This window comes from Anabrus simplex, chromosome 4 (assembly GCF_040414725.1).
Source record: "Anabrus simplex isolate iqAnaSimp1 chromosome 4, ASM4041472v1, whole genome shotgun sequence".
In the NCBI taxonomy this organism is placed as follows: Eukaryota; Metazoa; Arthropoda; class Insecta; order Orthoptera; family Tettigoniidae; genus Anabrus; species Anabrus simplex.
This window is the reverse complement of record NC_090268.1, coordinates 438,625,349-438,646,012: the sequence shown is the minus strand read 5'-3', so window position 1 is coordinate 438,646,012 and position 20,664 is coordinate 438,625,349. Positions and strand designations below refer to the sequence as shown.

Sequence of the window (20,664 nt, the reverse complement as noted above, 5' to 3'; positions counted from 1 at the left end):
CCTATTTTATTAATTAGCGGCACACTGTACACGCTAACATCTCACTCAGAGGGTGATTATTTCCACATATATTCACAGACTTTAATAAATCACTGCATTACACTGCTCAAATTACAAGATTATTTCTTCACAAACGACTCACACACAAACCACGACGAAATACTGCCGTGCTGGCGTTGCACTGAAAATGCACTGGGTAGTGTCTGCCTCTCAGCTCTTGAATATATAGGCGAGCTACGTGAGAGACCCGAAGGCTGAGGGTGGGGGAAAATGCAACACTTTCTCACACGTTGGTCCGTTAATACGCAACGTATAGTGACGAACAGGATATCAAATTGTAGCTCTTGCACTCTCATTTCCACTGAGTGAATGTTTTTGAAATAGCTTCGTAGATTCTCAAGCAATCTCAAAAGCGTCCTTTTGTCTCTGGCGGTGAATGATGACGAGCACAGGGGATTCCTTGTGTTCGCTGGCACGGTTAGGGTCCAACATCTGTTAGTCATTAAGACGCGCCCTTGTTTACAGTGTAGTTACCGCTCTGTCAGTTAAGTAGAGCACTTCTCGGTCTCATAATTATGCGTAAAATTCCGTGATTCAAATGAATGTTTGCGTTTAATTATCCATTGGGTATTTTGCGATTTATAAAAATTAACAGAAATAAAACAGCTGAATGCGATATGTTTGCAGTGGTGAATGAGCGAGGAAAACAGGGTATAATGCTAGTTTTCACGTTGGATGTACTCTCTGGGCTCAGCTAGTGACCTAGATTCTCGGTCACGTGATAACGCGTCTCTTTTCATCTCGCTTGCGGTTGGAGTGAGAAAACTTCGAGTACAAGCGCTCTTGCACCGCCTTGCTGCTAATTACCAGCAACTAGAGCTGGGTCGCGTGACTCTGGATACTGCAAACCGAGTCCTGGTGCGGGTGAAAAAATTCTTACTTGGGCAGTTTTTATCGTAGAATGACGCGGAAAACGGCATATTTCATCTCCTGGGTATCATGACATATCATAGGTGACGTTGTGAATGGTCACAGTTCTTAAACCTATTCCCAATAAAACCGATGTTGACAAATGTGAAAACTACTGCACCATAAGTTTCATATCTCATGCCTGCAAAATTTTAACACGTATTATTTACACAAGAAAATGAAAACCTACAACTGGTGCTCCAGTCATTGACCGGGTCAGGGAATGAATGAATTAATCATATATAGGCTATTAGTACGATGGGGTCGCTACTCCCAAAGTGATTTATTAATTACTGATAAAAGTAATGAAATGAGAATGGAGAGTGTTGCTGGAATGATATACGGCAGGGAAAACCGGAGTACCCGGAGAAAAACCTGTCCCGCCCCCGCTTTGTCCAGCACAAATCTCACATGGAGTGACCGCGATTTCAACCATGGTATCCAGCGGTGAGAGGCCGACACGCTGCCGTCTGAGCCACGGAGGCATTTACACAAGAATGGAAAGAAAATTTGAAACTGAGTTGGGAGAAGATCAATATGGCTTCAGAAGAAATTTAGGAACACGTGAAGCAATCCTGACTCCACGTCTGATCTTAGACGATCGAATTAAGAAGGACAAGCCCACGTACATGGCGTTCGTAGATATAGGAAAGGCGCCCGCTAATATTGATTGGACCAAGCTATTTTGATTCTGAAGGTGATCGGAATCAGATACCGAGAACAAAGAATTTTCTATAATATACCGAGTGGTACAGCTGCCGCTATTCACTCATGTTTATGCAACCCACAGATTATAGCCTAACAAAACATTGACCTTGGCTACTCACAGCAATGTCTTGTATTACTACGCTTTCTATAATATGTTTATTCGTGTCAATGAAATCAGCATTAACGATAAAATACCGAATAATGTCTTGTATTACTACGCTTTCTATAATACGTTTATTCGTGTCAATGAAATCAGCATTAACGATAAAATACAGATTAATAGTAAAGACTCGTGAAAATTATGCATCACAGAAACATCGTATGATGGATGAAATGGAATCACTGAATGATTAGAATTAGTGTTAAAATTGAACACCATAATTCCACGATGAGAAAATTATGTTTATTTTCCCAATATTTATTTCAGCTGCAAACTACATTTTTTGAGAGCAGCCATGTTTGCATTTCAAGAGCCTGTCTGTTTCGTGGGAGCGAGCTCCCCGCGTCAAAACTGCGAACTCGTGAAACGCCGGGACACTTCGGTGGACTTCGAATATTCAACAATTCTTCAAATTCAAGGAATTCTTCGTAATGAGAGATTTTGGCAACACAGTAAATCCAGAAATAAAGAATCTAAATTATTCTTAAACCCTACGTGAAGACAGAACCCGCAGTGTAAAAATAAATGTAGTTAAGCCTAGAGAAGAATTTGCGCCCGGCTCCCGAACTAGCGACACGTGCCAAGGTCGATGGATGAAGAAAACCCGCGAAACGCCCGGACAGAAATAATTTATTTCGCCTATTGCGATTATGATTAAAATATTAAATTAACACCGTAATAAATCGTAAGTCTGTCCGAAGTTATGGAACAAATTTCAGAAAAATTGGTCTATTGGATGCGGAATTAGCAGATTACACAACCAAGCTTCATGGTGTGAGTAGCGTCACCCCATAGGGTATAAAAGAAATCTCCCTCCATAGATTCACAGTCTCTGTCTGGCCCAGTAGCTTATTACATGTCCGTGTCTGTGGTTCGAATATACTGTTAAAGTGGAAGATGATAGAAATTTTCTGAGCTGCCACTAATGGGAACTTTGAAGGTTTAGATGTGTGGGTGAAAAGTAATTGAATTTCTCTCGGTATTCAGTGGGCGTTTGTTAAAGAGGAGTCTGGAAGTAGCTGCGGCGTCTGGTTTCTTATCTGTTGGAACACTTGGCCCGTAGTAGGACGAGAAGGGGACAGTCTTGCGAAGGCAGTGGACGTAGTCATTTGAGAAGAATGCTCATCGCATGGTAAACGTTTTGAAAGTGCGTTGTAAAGTGTTGTGTAATTTAAGTTACCTGTGTAAATATAAGAAGATATCCCAGATAGCCATGGAAGGCTAAATAAACGAGGTCTGCTGGCTAGATGCAGCCAGAATCCAGGACGATGGCTACGATCACAGGTCTGTGAATATTTTGTATCAATGTTGTACTTATTGTTTGTCCCTACCAATTTACATTGCGTGTGTTGGGTTGATATTTTGTGATGATCAGGCGAAGGGATTATATTTCTGGTCATCGTGCGAAACTCCCCAGTGTTGTAAAATTCACGTCAAGAAACTATAAAATGCGATGTTTAAATATTGTGTTAATATTTTTTGAGATATTGTCCGAATTGAGAAAAATTAGGAAGGTGATAACGATAACGTAGTCGTGGCGAATGTCTCAATTTCGAATATCGTTTGAAGTCAGAAATTTTGTCGAAATAATATTAATAATAATAATAATAATAATAATAATAATAATAATAATAATAATAATAATGTTTACCGCTGGATAAAAATTTTCTATGTTAAAAGTGGATTTTACAGGTATGTTCTACAAGGTTTGCGGGTGTCTAGAAAATTCCAGTGAAATCCGATAAATTTATGTTTTATTCATGGGAAGTAAAATTTTGTGACATCGTGTATAACGATGATATGGAAAATCACGGTGTGTTGTTGTATTCTCGAGGTCGGAAAGTTGTAGTAATAATAAAAATAAAAAGGTACATTTTTATAAAAAGTTGTTTGTCACGGGAGGATTGAGGTTTGAAAAGTCTTGAAATATAAAAATATGGATTGAGAGCGAAGAATTTATATATGTGGAAATATGAGTTGTAGAAATGTTGAAGGCAGAGGAAGCCTGTATATGTCATATAATGCCGCCCTAAGAAGGCGATGAGAATTAATTTTTGAGACAGGTTATATTTGCCGAGGGCGAGACAGGCTGTATATTAAATGTGAGATTTATGTGGCAGGCTGTAGTATATTCCGCTAACAATCCGAAAGCTGAGACCTGGAAAAGGTTGCTTCGAGATGATTATTGTGTGAGGCACAGTAAATTTCAAGTAAGATCCCAAGTGAAAAACAATTCCTGGTGAAGATTGTAAATCTTGGTTGTAAACATCCAAATGACTAGTTACGTAATGTCAGTATAATGAATATTAGAATAATATGACCTCAACGATAGAAGAGCATTTTTAATACACGGTTGGTGTTGTTTGACGACAATGACGAGTTTCCAATCAGAAAAGTTCATAAATTACAAGGCGGTAATTTGTTATTAAATCGGAAACATTGTGGGATGAGATATTGGACGTTATTAAAGCGAGATGTTTGGCTGTGTAGATTCATTGGGTTTCGTTTCACTGGATAGTCATGGATATTAATATTTGGAAAAGTGACGGTAGGCGATTTGAGGGCTTCACCCTAACACTGGAGTGTGGATTTTTGCGGTGGTGATGATTATTGTTGGGCGATGGTCAAGTAGTGTCAGACGTGTGTTGGAAGTCATTATTCTTTTCTAAACTCCATTGGGCATGCTGAGATCGTGTTTGAGTTGTGGATTGTTCGCCACGCGATATTTATTTTCAAGTTCACGTTTTAGTAATAAGATAGGAACTTAGTTGCATTTCCCGACTTGCGTTCATTCTGTTGCTAGATTCGTTTCGTTGTGTGTTATTAGTTTCGACCAGATGTACAGCCGAAGTATCTAAGAGTTTGTTTGAAATTACGATTTCGCCTGATATGCTAGTGGAAGCGTATACGACCCAATTTCCGCTCGACAGTAGATTTAGGACGTCACATGTTACCCTAGGAGTATACTGATAATAGTCCTAGTTCACGCTCAACGATAGAATTAGGGAGGTATGTGTACATAGAGGTTAGCGTTAGGGTGTGCAGACATTAGGTAAGCCCGACGATAGGTCTGGGATGTCAGCTGTACATACTCAAGTCTTAGATTAGATCTTTTTGCGAATTGACTTGAGCGATGGTAGTGTGTGCAGTAGTGTATGCAATGCGAAGAGTGTTAGCTCAGTAATTTGATAGCAGACTAGCGTGCAGTCCTTTACCAGCTGGAAGGTGTTTACCTAAGATTGTAGAACCACTATCGGCATATGAGGGTTGTCCAATATCGGATAGTGAGCTAGCGGTGATTGAATATTTACTGCAGTTTGCCATGCGTGTTTGAATTTAATGAACTTCAGTATTTTATTTTATTTTATTTTATGGACCTAATTGTTTTGTCGTTCTGATGTCCGTTTTTGCTTTGGCAGTGTGCGTGCTGACACTCATCGTATGTGGGTGAGACTTGAGTTACGAATGCGGATTCGATTCGTCAGCCGGTAATATATTTTGCTTTCAATTTTTGTCGTTATTTCATTTTTATACGTATTTGAGTTTGGTCAATTGATAACATTGTAGGTAGTGTGTTAGGACAAACAATAAGTAGATGGATCTGTGATGGTAGTCATTGTTAAATAGGAAAGAATTCTATAATGTTCTTCTATTTTACTATATGGACTTGTAATTTTATTAAACGTAACGTAACCATTCATAACCTGAAAGTCGGTTTTATAATAATATTTTTCAAGTGATTTACCACTTTTCATTTAACTTCAGTGTTTGGCATTTCTTCTAAGTGCGTGATGAATAAGTGTTTCCTGCATTCGGCAGTTTTGTTCCTTCAGAACGACGTAACGTAAGGTCCTCTCGGATCGTGTTGTTGTTGGTTCCTTCTGAACAGCTGTTTGGGGTGATGCACGTTTAGCATCGGGATTATTTTATCACTTAAGGGTGTCATGAAATGACAATCCATGGATGAATTTTTGTTTTCAATTGTGAATACTGCTGTTAACTGGTAGTGAACACCATGCTTTCCAATAATATTTTGCAACATATCCAAAACAACTGATAGTCAGTTTGGTTCGATTAAGGATCCATTCGGCGGGTGTTCCGTATCCGAAAGGTATTCGACTGGTGGATAACCTTAATTAATAGTAAATCAGGCGTTCTACTTGTTGAAGATCAGATTTTCCACGGATCGTGTGGATTAATTCTCAGTTATCGTTTGGATTAATAAGTGCCCGATTTTTCAGGTTTTCTTTTCACTTTTTCAGTTTCGCTGTCCACTAATTTATGATATTCCTATTTTCTCAGAAGAAAATTCTTCTATATTGTAATAAATGAATTAACGCTGTGCAATGTGACTGCGTTTGAAACATTTAATAATTAATAATGGTCAAGGATTTATATTATTTTTTTTTGTGCAATTAAGAATTCAATAAAAGTTAGTAAGCGCATATTTACTCCTCATTTCAAGTAGTTAGGCTCTCTTCTGAACCCCATCGTTTGGTGAAGGTCGTGACCGAAACATTCCCGCAACGACCCCAAGACTTAAGAGTTCAATATTGCTCTACTGTAGCAGCTGTGGCCGACCAACGATGGCATGGTAAGTCAAGGGTTCAATATAACGCTCACAGACGATAGCTCGTGAAAGCCGAGCGTACTTGAAGATAGACGAGGAAAGCGGTGCTCGTTAGTCGGAGGTTCGATTCCGATATGGGACGATATTTTTATTTCATTGTTAAATGTTCATGTGAGTCGCGTTGTTGAAGACAAATCCAAATCCTGAACAGTTCTCATGTTGCAGGTACTCTGTTATTTTCGTTTCTAAGCAGCTCTCCAAAGAGCTATCTGCAGTAAAGTAAGCTGTTACCGACAGAGATGCGAAACACGGAAACCACTTCCAGGATGGCTGAGGTGGGAATCGAAACCAACTCTACTCATTTGAACTCCAGAGGCTGAGCCGGCCCCGTTCAAGCGCTCGTACCACTTTTCAAATTTCATGGCAGAGCCGGGAATCGAACGCGGGCCTCCGGGGGTGGCAGCTAGTCACATTAACCACTACAGCACAGAGGCAGACTATATATATTATTTAAGAATTATGAAGTATAGATTGTATTATGTTGTTAGTAAGGAATAATTCAAAAACCAAAGTGGATCACCTTGGACTTTCGACGTATGCACCCGCCCCTATGGTGGAACAGCCCTGAAGGGCCTTGGCCTACCAAGTGACCAGTGCTCAGATCAAAGGTCTGCAGATTACGAGGTGCCATATCGTCAGCACGACGAATTCTCTCGGCCGTAATTTTCCTTTTCTAGACCGGCGCCGCTATCTCATTGTCAGATAGCTCCTCAATTCAAATTACGGAGACTTGTTGGACCTCGAACCAGCCCTCAGATCTAGGGAAAAGTACATGACTTGGCCTGTAATCGAAACAGATGCCTCCAGATAAGAGGCAGGCACGCTACCCCTACACCACGGGGTTCGACGTATGGCCTGGTCAGATATGAACTATGTTCAGTTTTTTTTTTTTTTTTTTTTGCGTGTTTTAATCAGTTGCTTTCCATATATGGCGACTCTTAACCAAAAGTTGATCCACTTCACAGTCAATAAAAATCTCTTCTAGATGTTGAGAAGCTGAAGCTGTTTGAAGTAGTCGCTTCGTAGTTGCTTTTTGAGATTTCCCTTTCGATGGCCGCTCAATTTGCTGAATTTCAACAGAAGATGGTAAATCCAGACCACAGTCAAGATTACTTTCGCAACCACCGTCACTGGGTAAATAGTTCGGATCGTTGTCGGAGAGTCTTCGTGCTGAGATTCAGTTTCTAAACGGTTGTATTCCCCGCTCTCCTCTTCATCCAGCTCGCCAAGAATACGGCAAATGAGCTACTCCAATTTCACTCCTCGATTATACATTGTGTTCTGGAAAGCCATATGCCTCATAACTAGAGCTCGGATTTCCACGCACTATCTTCTTTCTCTTCTTCTTTTTCTGTTTACCTTCCAGGGTCAGTTTTTCCGTCGGACTCAGCGAGGGATCCAACCTCTACTACCTCAAGGACAGTGTCCTGGAGCTTCAGACTCTGGGTCGGGATACAACTGGGAAGAATGATCAGTAGCTCGCCATGGCAGCCTCACCTGCTATGCTAAACAGGGGCCTTGTTGGGGATGGGAAGATTGGAAGGGATAGACAAGTAAAAGGGAAGGAATCGGCCGTGGCGTTAAGTTAGGTACCATCCCGGCATTTGCCTGGAGGAGAATTGAGAAACCACGGAAAACCACTCTCAGGATGGCTGAGGTGGGAATCGAACCCACCTTTACTCAGTTGATCTCTGAGTGGGTCCTGTTCCAGTCTTCGTACCACTTTTCAAATTTAGTGGCAGAACCGGGCCTCCGGGGTGGCAGCTAATCACACTAACCACTACAACACAGAGGTGGACTCCATGCACTATCACATGGCAAAACATGCACAATAAACTGGAAAAAATTAACTACCAAAATTCAGTTCCTTTTGAAACATTGTACAACAACTACCGTAATTTCTCAAAATTGTCTTGATTTAGCTCATCCGTTGATCTGTCAACTTATTCTTAAACACAGAAAATGATCTTCCTATGTCACAAGAAGTGAAAAGTGCCTACTTAAATGAAGGCATTTCGGACAAATTGAGGTCAAATTGTATGTCTTTTGCATTTTCACCACTATACATCTTATATTTTAGCTCGACAAATTCAAAATCGGGATTTGAACGGATCACTTTGTTGGACCTATCTCTAGCTGCAGCAGCTATTTCTCCGTGCGGCGATTCCAGGCACATTTGAGTGTCCACAATAACTGGCAACGGCTGTCTGCTGCAATAACAAGGACGTGTGACGAGTAAGAATTGCGGGTAAGAAAATCCAGGATAAAAACGGAAGAAAGTTCAGCGCAGAACCTAGATTTGTAAGCTCCTCTCTCAATAACGCGGTGACACAGAAGTGTGATACAAGTTCTGTTTTGTTCGTCTAACATAGACGAAACAATGAGCCGTCGATAACTAATGCATAACATACGGTTCAGTTGATAGCAATGTATAATCATGACATCTTATGCCTAAGAATTACAGTGATCGACTTGGATCCTTCCAGTTGACGTCAATGTTTACTCAAGCAACAGATCAGAAATGCTCCGTTAATTGGATTATAGGACCCCTATCTTATGTACTAACTTTCGTTGTCAGATAGGATGCCTCTCAGTAATAGACATTCTGTATATCGTGGAAAACTGGTCCCAAATTCTCCAAACCAACATTCATAAACGGCACTATCATGCAAGTTAACTTTACATAAGCACCAAAGTCAAAAGAAAAAGTCATATTATCTAAATATTCGCTATTAAATCCAAAATCTTGAAAATATACATTACGCATGCATTTTCTCCGAAAAAAGTCCAAAATATGCGAACATGCAGTGGGAAAAGAACGGTTATTTAGAATCGTTATGCCATAAAACGAATATTTTCAAGTTTGAGAAGTGTAACCAGCTTATTCAATAACATGCAATTGCATGGAAATCCGAGCTCTACCTATAACTATAAAGCTACCGTCCGGAATGACCAACCTACCCGCACACAACACCCAAGTACCTGTTACATACTAATAATACGTAAGTTTCACCTACCGACGATAATGCGTCAATACTAACAATACGTAAAAAATGAACACTCCCAGCATTCGCCCCTCACACACGCATCTAAATTCTATTCTGACACCATTTAAGTTACCAAGCTCGATAGCTGCAGTCGCTTAAGTGCGGCCAGTATCCAGTATTCGGGAGATAGTGGGTTCGAACCCCACTGTCGGCAGGCCTGAAGATGGTTTTCCGTGGTTTCCCATTTTCACACCAGGCAAATGCTGGGGCTGTACCTGAATTAAGGCCACGGCCGCTTCCTTCCCAGACCTAGCCCATTCCGTCCCATCGTCGCCATAAGACATATCTGTGTCGGTGCGACGTAAAAAAAAACATTTAAGTTGATCAGTGGAAGCACTGCATGGAGGTGGTCTGTTGGGGGTAACGCGGAACGGACTAGTGCGGAGTTATGCGGCGAATACACGTAAAATTTACGTATGTTAGTATTCTAGGGTTTTAAAAGCTTATTTTGAAACGTCTGTTGCAGTTTGCAATCAAAAGTATCTGTACTGTCCTTTGATACCTGTTGTTCTTCCTTCTACCCGCTGGAGAATAGGATCCAAGATTACAGCATGTAGTACATATCATTGTTGTCATTCATTTTGAAAGGCCTGTTGCAGTTTTCAATCAAACCTAACTGTAGTGAATTCTAGGAGATAAGACATTCTGTTATCAATTTCAGCCAACTGAAGAGACTGTTGACGTGGATATAATACAGAAGTAATTTAATTTATAATGCCGGCTTCGCGGTGTTCGGGTTGCGTGCCTGCCTGTTACACGGAGGCCAAGGGTTCAATTCCCGGCCAGTTCAGGGATTTATGCCTGGATCTGAGGGCTGGTTTGAGGTCCACCCAGCCTACCTGATTACAATTGAAGAGCTATCTGACGATGAGATAGCGGCCCCTGTCTAGAAAGCCCAGAATAATGGCCGAGAGGTTTTATCGTGCTGACCACACGACACCTCGTAATCTGCACGCCTTCGGGCTGAGAATAAGTCGCTTGCTAGGCCATGGCCCTTCGGGGAGGGTGCGCCAAGGGACTTTGTTTGGTTTATTTAATTTATAATATCCTGCTATAAAGGTCATCTTTATTTTTCCTTGGCGGGGTTTTCAGTCAGTGAGTCTTTGACAATGCATATATCTCCGGCCTACAAGTTGTACATGTGTTGTTTGAGCCATCAGTCCATAGACTAGTTGATGCAGCTCGAGATGCCACCCTATCCTGTGCTAACCTTTTCACTTCTACGTAACTACTACATCCCATATTGTTTCTAATCTACTCGTCATATCCATATCTTGGTCTACCCCTACCGTTTTCACCACTGACACTTCCTCAGAAACCAATGGAACAAGTCCCGGGTGTCTTTAGATACGTCCTATCATGCTATCTCGTCTTCTCCTCAAATTTTGCTAAATCGATCTCCTCTCACCAACTCAATTCAGAATCTCTTCATTCATGATTCCATCTACCCATCTCACATTCAGCATTGTTCTGTAACATAACATTTCAAAAGCTTCTGTCCACTTTCACGTCCACTAAATGACATTGCGGATGTTAGATCATATGACGCATTTCGAACCTGAATCGAGGCTCGTCTTCAGAACAACAACAAAGATTTGAGTTGCAAATGTCGCTCCATAGTAACTAGATTCAAAATAGAGAGACCCTGTTAGAAACATAGTTCATTACAAGGCCTCCAGAGTCAAGGTGAAAGATGTTGAATAGTTATGTATGGAGGATAGTCATGATCTGCTCAATTTATATAGACGTCAGCTTTCCTGGCCCAGATGGGGTCCAAAATAAAACATTAAAAGAACTCCCCCTGAGCGTCACAGAGCATTTAGTGGAAATTTATAATGCGACTTGCGACTTGGCTATTTTCATGATATTTAGAAAACAGCTAAAATTATCACCCTAAAAAAGCCCAAAGAAAGACACGCAAAGCCGAACATTTACAGACCGATCAGTATTCTAGACAGTTTACCAAAGAAAAACTGATAGATTTCCGGCTACTAGAAACCAGAACAATAAAGCAAGCTATTCCTAAGGAAAAATTTGGACTCAGAAGATACTATTCTACAACGCAAAAGTACATCAGAATTATCAGTATCATCACCAAGTCGTTAAATCACAACCGAGCAAGGCCAGTAATTTACTCTGACATTGCTGAAGCTTCTGGCAGAGTCTTTACTGCACGACTAATAGTAAAACTAAAACAACTCAAAATTGATTCGCAATGCCGGAAAGTAATAGACAGTTACTTTAAAAATCGCAAGTGCTTTGTAGTTGTGAATGGTGAAGAAACAGCTCAAAGACCAATACAAGCTGGAGCCATACGGGGCAGCATATCAGGGCAGCTCGTATATCTGCTCTTTGTACACGACATCGCTAAAACAGAATACATAAATAGCCATGTAGGCAGACACTCTCATTACAGCAGTTCATGTTACAGTCAAATGCACTCCACGACTTAGACGAATGGTTTGAAAAATGGAGATTTAAGTCCAACCACCCGAAACCTACCGTTGTACACCAAGTGGAACCACAAACCAACAAATCAACACGCACATTGTCTGGTCCACTGACGCCAGATAAATAGGGGTCATCCTCGACAGGAGACTAACAGTCCGAAGTCACATTCTCACTCCTTGTCCTTCGATACATCCCTTCTATTTCTTATTCCTCTTCCAACTTTTATATTTTCACATTGGTTTTTCATCCATTCTTCCCTGGGCTCATCATTTGCCCGTCTCAACTTATTGTTTAGTTTTCTGTATTGTATTTTTCCTTCATCTCATTTTTCCATTTCATGCGTTCATCCATTTTATCCAACACATCCTTCGTTATCCATTTATTTTTAATTCTTTTCCTTCCGACTTTACCTACTTGTTCTTCTATTTCATTTCTGATGGTAAGCCATTCTTGTGATACATCCATTCTCATTCTCGAGTTTTCAAACTTTCCTTCACTTTCCCGACACTTTCATTCTTCAGTTTTGTTACGTCCCACTTCTTTCCAGGGTGTTTACTTTTGATATGATTAAGTCGTGTTCTTATATCTGCCACTATCAACTTGTGGTCTGTATTTTCAGCTGCCCTAGGAAATGTTTTAGCCATTTTGATGCTGTTTTTTAACCTTTCGTTAGGTATAATAAAATCTATAATATATCTAGCTGTATCAACAGGACTCTTCATTGTATACAACCTCTGTTCATTGTCCTTAAACCAGGTGTTACCAATCCAAAGGTCATGGCTCTTGCAGAAATCAATTTGCTTTCCTTGCCTCTTTCACTTAGTCTCCCTAATCCATAATCTCCGGCCACATTACTTTGTCTTCCACTTCCCAATACACTGTTCCAATCTCCCGTCATAACAGTTCATATTGGACCTTTTCTATTCTCCTCAAACACCTCCTCAATCTGCTCATAAATCCGGTCTACATCCCCCTCGTCCGTATCCGTTGTAGGCATATGCACTTGAATGATCATTGTATCAACAGAGTCACTCTGTATCTTAATTGGCAGTACCCTAGAACTTACAGGCATCACATTAATTATACCGTACTTCTATCACGAACATTTCTATACAGTAGTCCTACAGCTCCTTTCCTGTGTTCTCCTCCCTTATAAATCATCTTGTAATCTCCAAACACAAGCTCTCCTTCATATTTCCCATCAAATTTCAGGCCTTCAGCATCCGATGCCGTTGACCTCCAATAAATTCATCCCCCTTTAGTGGTGATTTCTCACCCGAAGGACAAGAGGGTTCCCTTTTATCCACCCGCTCATCCACCTTCCTAAGAGGTTGTTATCTCTTTCTAGAGGGGGATAACTTACACTGGTGGTCACCGCGTTCCTTAAAATTGTACTCGTATTTATCCCCGAGTACAGGGTTGTCTCTTGCGCCATCTCTACCGTGCATAAGTCCACCTTCTCCGCCGTAGGTGCCGTTGAGGTCTTCACTCATAACCCTGAGCTGGGACTCATACATACCGGGTCAGTGTGCTCTGACACTCACATAGGCAAGGCCACCACTCCCTCGTAGGACTACCTCCGAAGAGGGTCCCTACCTGCTACTTTTTACAGGAGGCACCCAATTTAAAATGCAAGGAGACTACAGGCAACGTGTCAAACACACGTGAGTAACGTAAGGCCTACTAGCCCTAAAACATATTCACACTCATTGGCAATATTACAAAGAATACATATTACAAAGACTTTAATCGTCATTCATAGCGCACCATACATCCACTTGCACCAAGCAATTAATCCACTCAGTTGGCTTGGGACATAGGACCAAAATTGGTCGGCGGTCCCACCATTCATTACCCTTTCGGTGGCCACACAAGGGAGTCGCAAAGAGTTCAGATCAAACACTTGTTAAAATTATTCCTGTGTTCAGCAACTTCTATTGCCTCACGAATAATGCTATTCTTTTTCTATCTTAGGTGGTTATCATCCATGATTCACTTCCATACAATGCCACGCTCCAGATAAACATCCTCGAATACATCTTTCTAGTTCCTATATAAGTGTTCAAAGTGAGCAAATTTATTTTCTTAAGATATGCCTTCCTTGCTTGTGCTAGTCTGTATCTTATGTTATCCTTACTTCTACCATCGTTAGTTATTTTTCTGCCCAAGTAAGAATTTTCATCTACGTCATTTAGGACTTCATTCCAAATCTAACATTTCCTACATCATCTGACTTCGTTCGACTGCACTCCATTAAAATACTTGATTTGGATTTATTCATTTTTATCTTGTATTCTTTCCTTTGCCTTATGCCGCGATGTTTACTGTGCAGTGGAGTTTTAACGATACACGTTCCGGGACCGGCTTTACAATGCACCTATTAATACCAGTTTTGTGCTACTCATTCCAAGAAGTCTGATATATTCGATAATCTGCTTCGTGATATATTCATCGGACAGGAATGCAGTCATTATTCAGGTTTAATAAATTGATTCACATCAATGTGAAAGTGCTGGCAAGGCTAAGGAACGGAATATGCGGTGAATTATTGATAGTCCGGAAGATCAGTGTGAGATAAACATGAAATGACTGCAAGACGTAAATAGCTCATTATTCATGAATTTCGAACAATTCCAGAAGTAATTATGTTCATGACATGGAAACAGAGTGATTCTGCTCAAGGAAAAACGTATAAATCTCCAATCTGATAAGTGGGATAATCAATATGCTTCGAACATTCATACTGAACTAACAGCCGTCAGTTCTGGATATATGTTGTTTATTTTCTTTTACATATTTGAGAATATAATCCAAGATCAATCTTATATTGTGATATTTCCTACTTTCAAACATAGCACGCAAACTTATTCGTCTACTAATGTCATTCCAGACTGGCTCTCCACTGACTGCGCGGAACATATCACTTGGTCGAGCAGCTCGTCTTCTTTCTCCCAAGACTTACCTACCAATAATTCACAACATTTTTGTAACGCTATTCTTTTATAGGTAATCATCCAGAACAAGTCGAGCTGCTTTTCTTAGGAGATTTTTCCAATTACCGAATAATCTTGGTGAGCGTTCAATACGCTGGGACCATACGTTAGTTGGGGTCTCTCCTTTACATCCTTACTACAACTTATAAACACCCTCATAACCATGCGCAGAGATCTGTACCCTTTATTTACAACTAGTGAATGTACCCGTGCTTCGCTACGGTATTCTACGTTGTATTCGAATATCGAACTAAATAGTGCACATGCAGTAAATAAGATTGTTTTAAAATTGCATGTCTCTTAGCATTATCCGAGAAAGAGCATGGGGAGGTCCCCGTACGTTGTTTCCAATGTAAAGTGCTTGTTACGGATTTGTGATATAACGGCAGGCTCACTTGCCTACTGGCATTCACAATCGAGTTGGGAAGTTTACATTACAATTGCAGGCCCCATTGCCTACTACGAGCACAGAATCGATTTGGAGAGTTTTCGTTAAAATAGCAGCCCTCTTTCCTACTTCCAGACAGACTGCAGTTGAGGAGTTTCTATTATAATGGCAGGCAATTACCCTACTATCACTCGAAATTGAGTTGTAGAGTTATCATTATATGCCAGGCCCATTTTCCTACTGAAAGCCAGCTTACTGCCAGTCACACCTAGTTGGTGAGATTCCATCAAAATAGCAGGCCACTATGCCTAATGCCAGTCACATTTTAGATGAGGACATTTCTTTATAATGGCGGGCACCCTTGCCTACTGCCAAACACAATCGGGTAGGGGAGTTTTACACAAAACTGCGTGCTCACTTGCCTTCTGCAAGTCAAATCGAGAAGTGAACTATTCATTACAATTGTAGGCCATCCTTAATAATGACCGTTACACGGGAGTTGGAGAAGGAACCCTTTCCTACTGCCAGTCAAAGTCGGTGTGGGGAGTACTGATTACAATAGCAGACCCACTCTTTCTCGATCGCTACAAATCGACATCAGTGAATATATATAGATTGACATACGAAAGTATATGCGTGTTTACAATATTGAAGACCTTCATTTACAGATTAACTGCTACTAAACGTACGTCATATCGACAAAGGATTATACCATAAGACACGCCGGATTTAGTGGCCTAACTGGCTGGTCCTATGATATGTCATCTATTCTTGGGTCAGATTGAGTTAGAAACGTGGAACAGGGTAAAGGTTTTGTAAGATTATCTCACATTACATTACTTTTCAGGTAATTATGTGACAGCTACATACATTGCATTTGGCTCACATATGGCTACTGGGTGGGCCAATTTTCGTGAAGAGTTTGATGATTCTGTATTTCATATAAGTAACTGAAAGTGTGAATTATGCATGTGAAAATTCCAAATTGACTTAACATCGATTAATTGAGAAAAATCAAACGTAAAAGGGATACAGATACGGCAAAAAGTCATAAGACCAAGGTTGTAGATCATTCCAAATTGAACGGAGATTGTGCAATACGTTATGTGATATGAATTTCCGAAGGTATGCACCATCATTAAAATTGCCTGCATATTTCGATATTCTTCGGGGATAAAAAGTGAAAAATTTAATGATCTAGGATGTTTTCCGTTCGTTACACGCTAAAACGTATAATTTTGTCAAATTTAAATTAACCTCTTTTTCTTCTGGCAGATTATGCCGCAATCTGGATTTTGGGCGAGGCGGGTAAAAATTAGGACATTCAAGAAAATAAACCAAAAATTATGGAGATGGTCATTATTACCCCTTAAACGGAAAGCTGTACGAAAATTTCGCCAAAATAGTCAGTGTAGAGGCACACAGTCGTTACGATTTGATTTATATAGATAAGGAATCTGCTCCATGTAAAACACCTCTTGGGCTATGTCCGCTGGACTTAACCTGCAAAAGTGACCATTCATGATATCTCCCTTATTAATCCTCCTGACGAAAAAATGCACATGAAAAAAAAAGTTTAGAGGTGGAATTCTATCACGTTTGGTCGATTTCCAGTCAGGTTTTTCTTGTTGTGTATATATTGTGGAAGAGTAAAATCACCATTTCGGTTCCCTATAAACCGCCAGTCCATTCCGGAACATGAAATGTTATTTACGTTTAAAACCTACCTTTGGACAAGTGGATGCTAAATATAAATTTTGGTTCGAATTTCTTCAGTAGTTTTCAAGTTGTAAGGAATACGCTTTACACGCACCCGCTCGTGAGTTAAGTCCGATGGGACTTGTACAGAAAAACGGTCCGTTATTGATATCTCCCTTATTAATCCTCGTATCGAAATGATGCACATGAGAAAAAAGGTTTAGAAATCAATTTCTACCAAGGTAGGTAGATTTCCGTTAAGTTTGGTTGTGTACATTTTGTGGATGTGCAAAATCACTGTTTCGGTTTCGTATAAACCCCCAGTCAGTTCAGGGATTTAGAAACAATATTTGCCCTAAAACCTATCAAGGACAGGTGTATTCTAAATACGAATCTTGGTCGAAATACATCCAGTAGTTTCTAGCACTCGCGTACATACGGCGCAATTAAGGAAGAAAATAATACAGTTAAGAAAGTTGAAACTAATAGAAAATGGATTATAACTGAGGACAGCCGGATAACGACAAATATGTAAATGCCAAGTGAATGTATTGGAAAATCAAATGCCCCTCAATAAATTATGCTAGTGTGAGTTATGGATATAATAAAGCGGTAACAAAGGAGAAATTTAGGTCCAGTGATTCTTAGGTAAACAAATAATAAGAAGATGACTAATGGTGTTATTACTTAATCTATTCGAGGGCGGTTATAACATCCAACGATATTCCGCCAATATCCCGCAGATAGGCCAATTGACGCCTCTCTTGCCTTCTACCCAAGGAACAACCACGAATTTAAAAGCATGATGAGGAAAATGGCAATACGTTACTTCCCTGCTGGCATGCAGTCAGAGACGTTGCCATGGTAACCTGTAGGTTCGTTGTCGGTCTGTCGGTCACTCAATGCAGAGCATGATCCCAGCGGAAAATTGTAAATTTCTCCGTCATGTGAAGAGTAAGATAAATTATGAACATAATGAATGTTGTTTATAATGAAGAGACGTTTCACGTACGGTAAACTAAGTTTACAAAAAATCAATACTATAAGAGAAAATGGAGGAAAACCATTTTGGTTTTCCTATAAACCCCCGTCTATTCAAAGATTTTAAAACAATGTGCATATCGAAGCCTTTCTCGGGATGAGTGTACTCTAAATATGAAGTTTGGTTGAGATCTGTCCAGCCGTTTTGAAGTGATGGTGGAAAAACCATTCAGGTTTTCCTATAAACCCCCCGATTATTCAAAGATTTTAAAATTATATGCATATCGAAGCCTTTCTCGGGATGAGTGTACTCTAAATATGAAGTTTGGTTGTGATCTATCCAGCCGTTTCGACGTGATGGTGGAAAAACCATTCTGGTTTTCCTATAAACCCCCGTGTACTCAAAGATTTAAAAATGATATGCATATCGAAACCTTCCCCGGGATGAGTATACTCTAAATATGAAGTTTGGTTGAGATCTATCCAGCCGTTTCGACGTGATGGAGGAAACACCATTCTGGTTTTCTTATAAACCACCCGTGTATTCAAAGATTTTAAAACGATATGCATATCGAAACCTTCCCCGGGATGAGTATACTCTAAATATGAAGTTTGGTTGAGCTCTATCCAGCCGTTTTGACGTGATGGTGGAACAGACAAACAGACAGACAAACAGACAAACAGACAAACAAACAGACACGAAACGTAAAAACCACCGATTCGGTCTTGAGTTGACCTAAAACGGATAAATATCTGAAAAGTTGGCAAAACAAAAGAGATTACAGACAGCGGACCCCCTACAATTTTATTTATATAGATATCATTTACGTGATTACCCGAATGAAGATCTTTCCTTATATTATCACCTAGGTCTTACAGTGATCACCATAAGGAACTTTCACACTATCAGCGCAGTATTTTAAAACTCACAGGACTTTTTTATATTAGTAAAACTCGCAACCTGACTTTTAATCCCATTTATAATCATACCATGGTCGGCAGGGTAGGAGAGGAGGTGTTATATTATTACGTATCTCTGTCAGAAGTCTAGGTTTAATTCCAAAGCTCCCCACACTGTTCATATGTAGTGAGGATATACGGCGCTATTGATGGTGATTCGTCTGTCGGATGGGGACGTTAAGGTTTGAGCATACACCTTGGTTTCATTGAACGACAGGAGTAATTTTTTGTGCTGACAGTCCGACTATTTGGCTGAATGGTTAGCTTTGAGGCCTTCGGTTCAGAGGGTTCCGTGTTCGATTCCTGGCTCAGTCGGAGATTTTAGGCGCGTCTGATTAACTCTCCTGCCTCGACAACTGAATGTTTGTGTTTTCCCCAACACTCTCCTCTTCCTATTCGGACAACACACCATACTACCAACCAGCACAGAAACACGCAAGCGTGATTGCATCCCACCACATAGGGTTAGCGTCAGGAAGGAAAAGTGGCCCTAAAACAAGGAGAAAGCTACATATGTGACACAGTTCGCTCCCGCGACCGCACAAATGAGGGAAAAGCGGTAGAAGCAGAAGAGGAATTCTACGTGCTGGTAACGGGTCTCCTCTTTTCCTATCCCTTTATCATCACCATCGGGCTACAAGACGCGCTGGTTGCTCACGTGCGTCAAATAGAAAAACCTGCACAAGGTCTCTCCAGAGGCCATGAACAACAATCATCTCCTATTTAAACCTGTCACTTGCTCCTTCCCCTCCTCGAGAAGTTCAACCAACAGTTCAGTGCTAACTTGAACACAGTGTCCCTCTGTGTGCCAACGCTTCGATATGTGGAGAATAGTGACGAAGGGTACGTCTCGTCGAATTTTGCTGTTGTTTATATTCTAACACATTATTATCATTTTTAACATCCTTTTCTTTTCAATCCTTTCTTGCAGCTATTCAAATTTTCCTGCGTTGACACTGTGAATAAGATAGTCTTCAGCCTAATCCACCGATTGGCCTACACCTAAAAATTTTTTAAGAAGCTTGGTCACAGGATGATACCCATATATTATTTGGTTCTCTTTTATAACCGCTGATACCTCTGTAGCGTAACGGTTAGTGTGATTAGCTGCCGTCCTCGGGGGCGCGGGTTGTATTCCCGGTACTGCCAGAAATTTAAGAATGGCAGGAGGGCTGGTATGTGATTGAAATGGTACATGCAGCTCACCTCCAATGGGGGTGTGCCTGAAAAGAGCTGCACCACCTCGGGATGAGGACACGAGTTTACTATTCACTTCTAATTAACCACAAACCTTCGGCCAACATTTTCAAACATTATTTAATATGATGAAGTTTTAAATGTGTTTAAACTGGCACTGTCAACAAATGGGACGCAGACAATGACTAAATGTGACCTGAGCGACACGCTTCAGACATCCAGTCCAACACAACTTCTTCTTAATTGGTCAATTTACCAACACTTTTATTTGAATTTCACATCTGGTGTTTTAATTATACCTTCTATCTTGTCGTTATATACTGTATTTTCATGTGTGTTTTATTTCTTGTGATAATGTATACAGTAAGGGATTTTAATAATTGTACATACATTGTATAAGTTGCCGATATTTAGAATTTATAAGGCTGAGGATGACCCATGGTTGGGTTGAAACCGCTTCCTTGAAGAGTGAAATGATCTAA

The 20,664-nt window shown here is 40.4% G+C and overlaps 1 protein-coding gene across 1 annotated transcript in view; it reads left to right on the top strand.

The window, feature by feature from the left end:
• LOC136872813 (uncharacterized) overlaps window positions 1-20,664 on the top strand; it is a 669,667-nt gene that overhangs the window by 554,632 nt on the left and 94,371 nt on the right. The window lies entirely within an intron of this gene.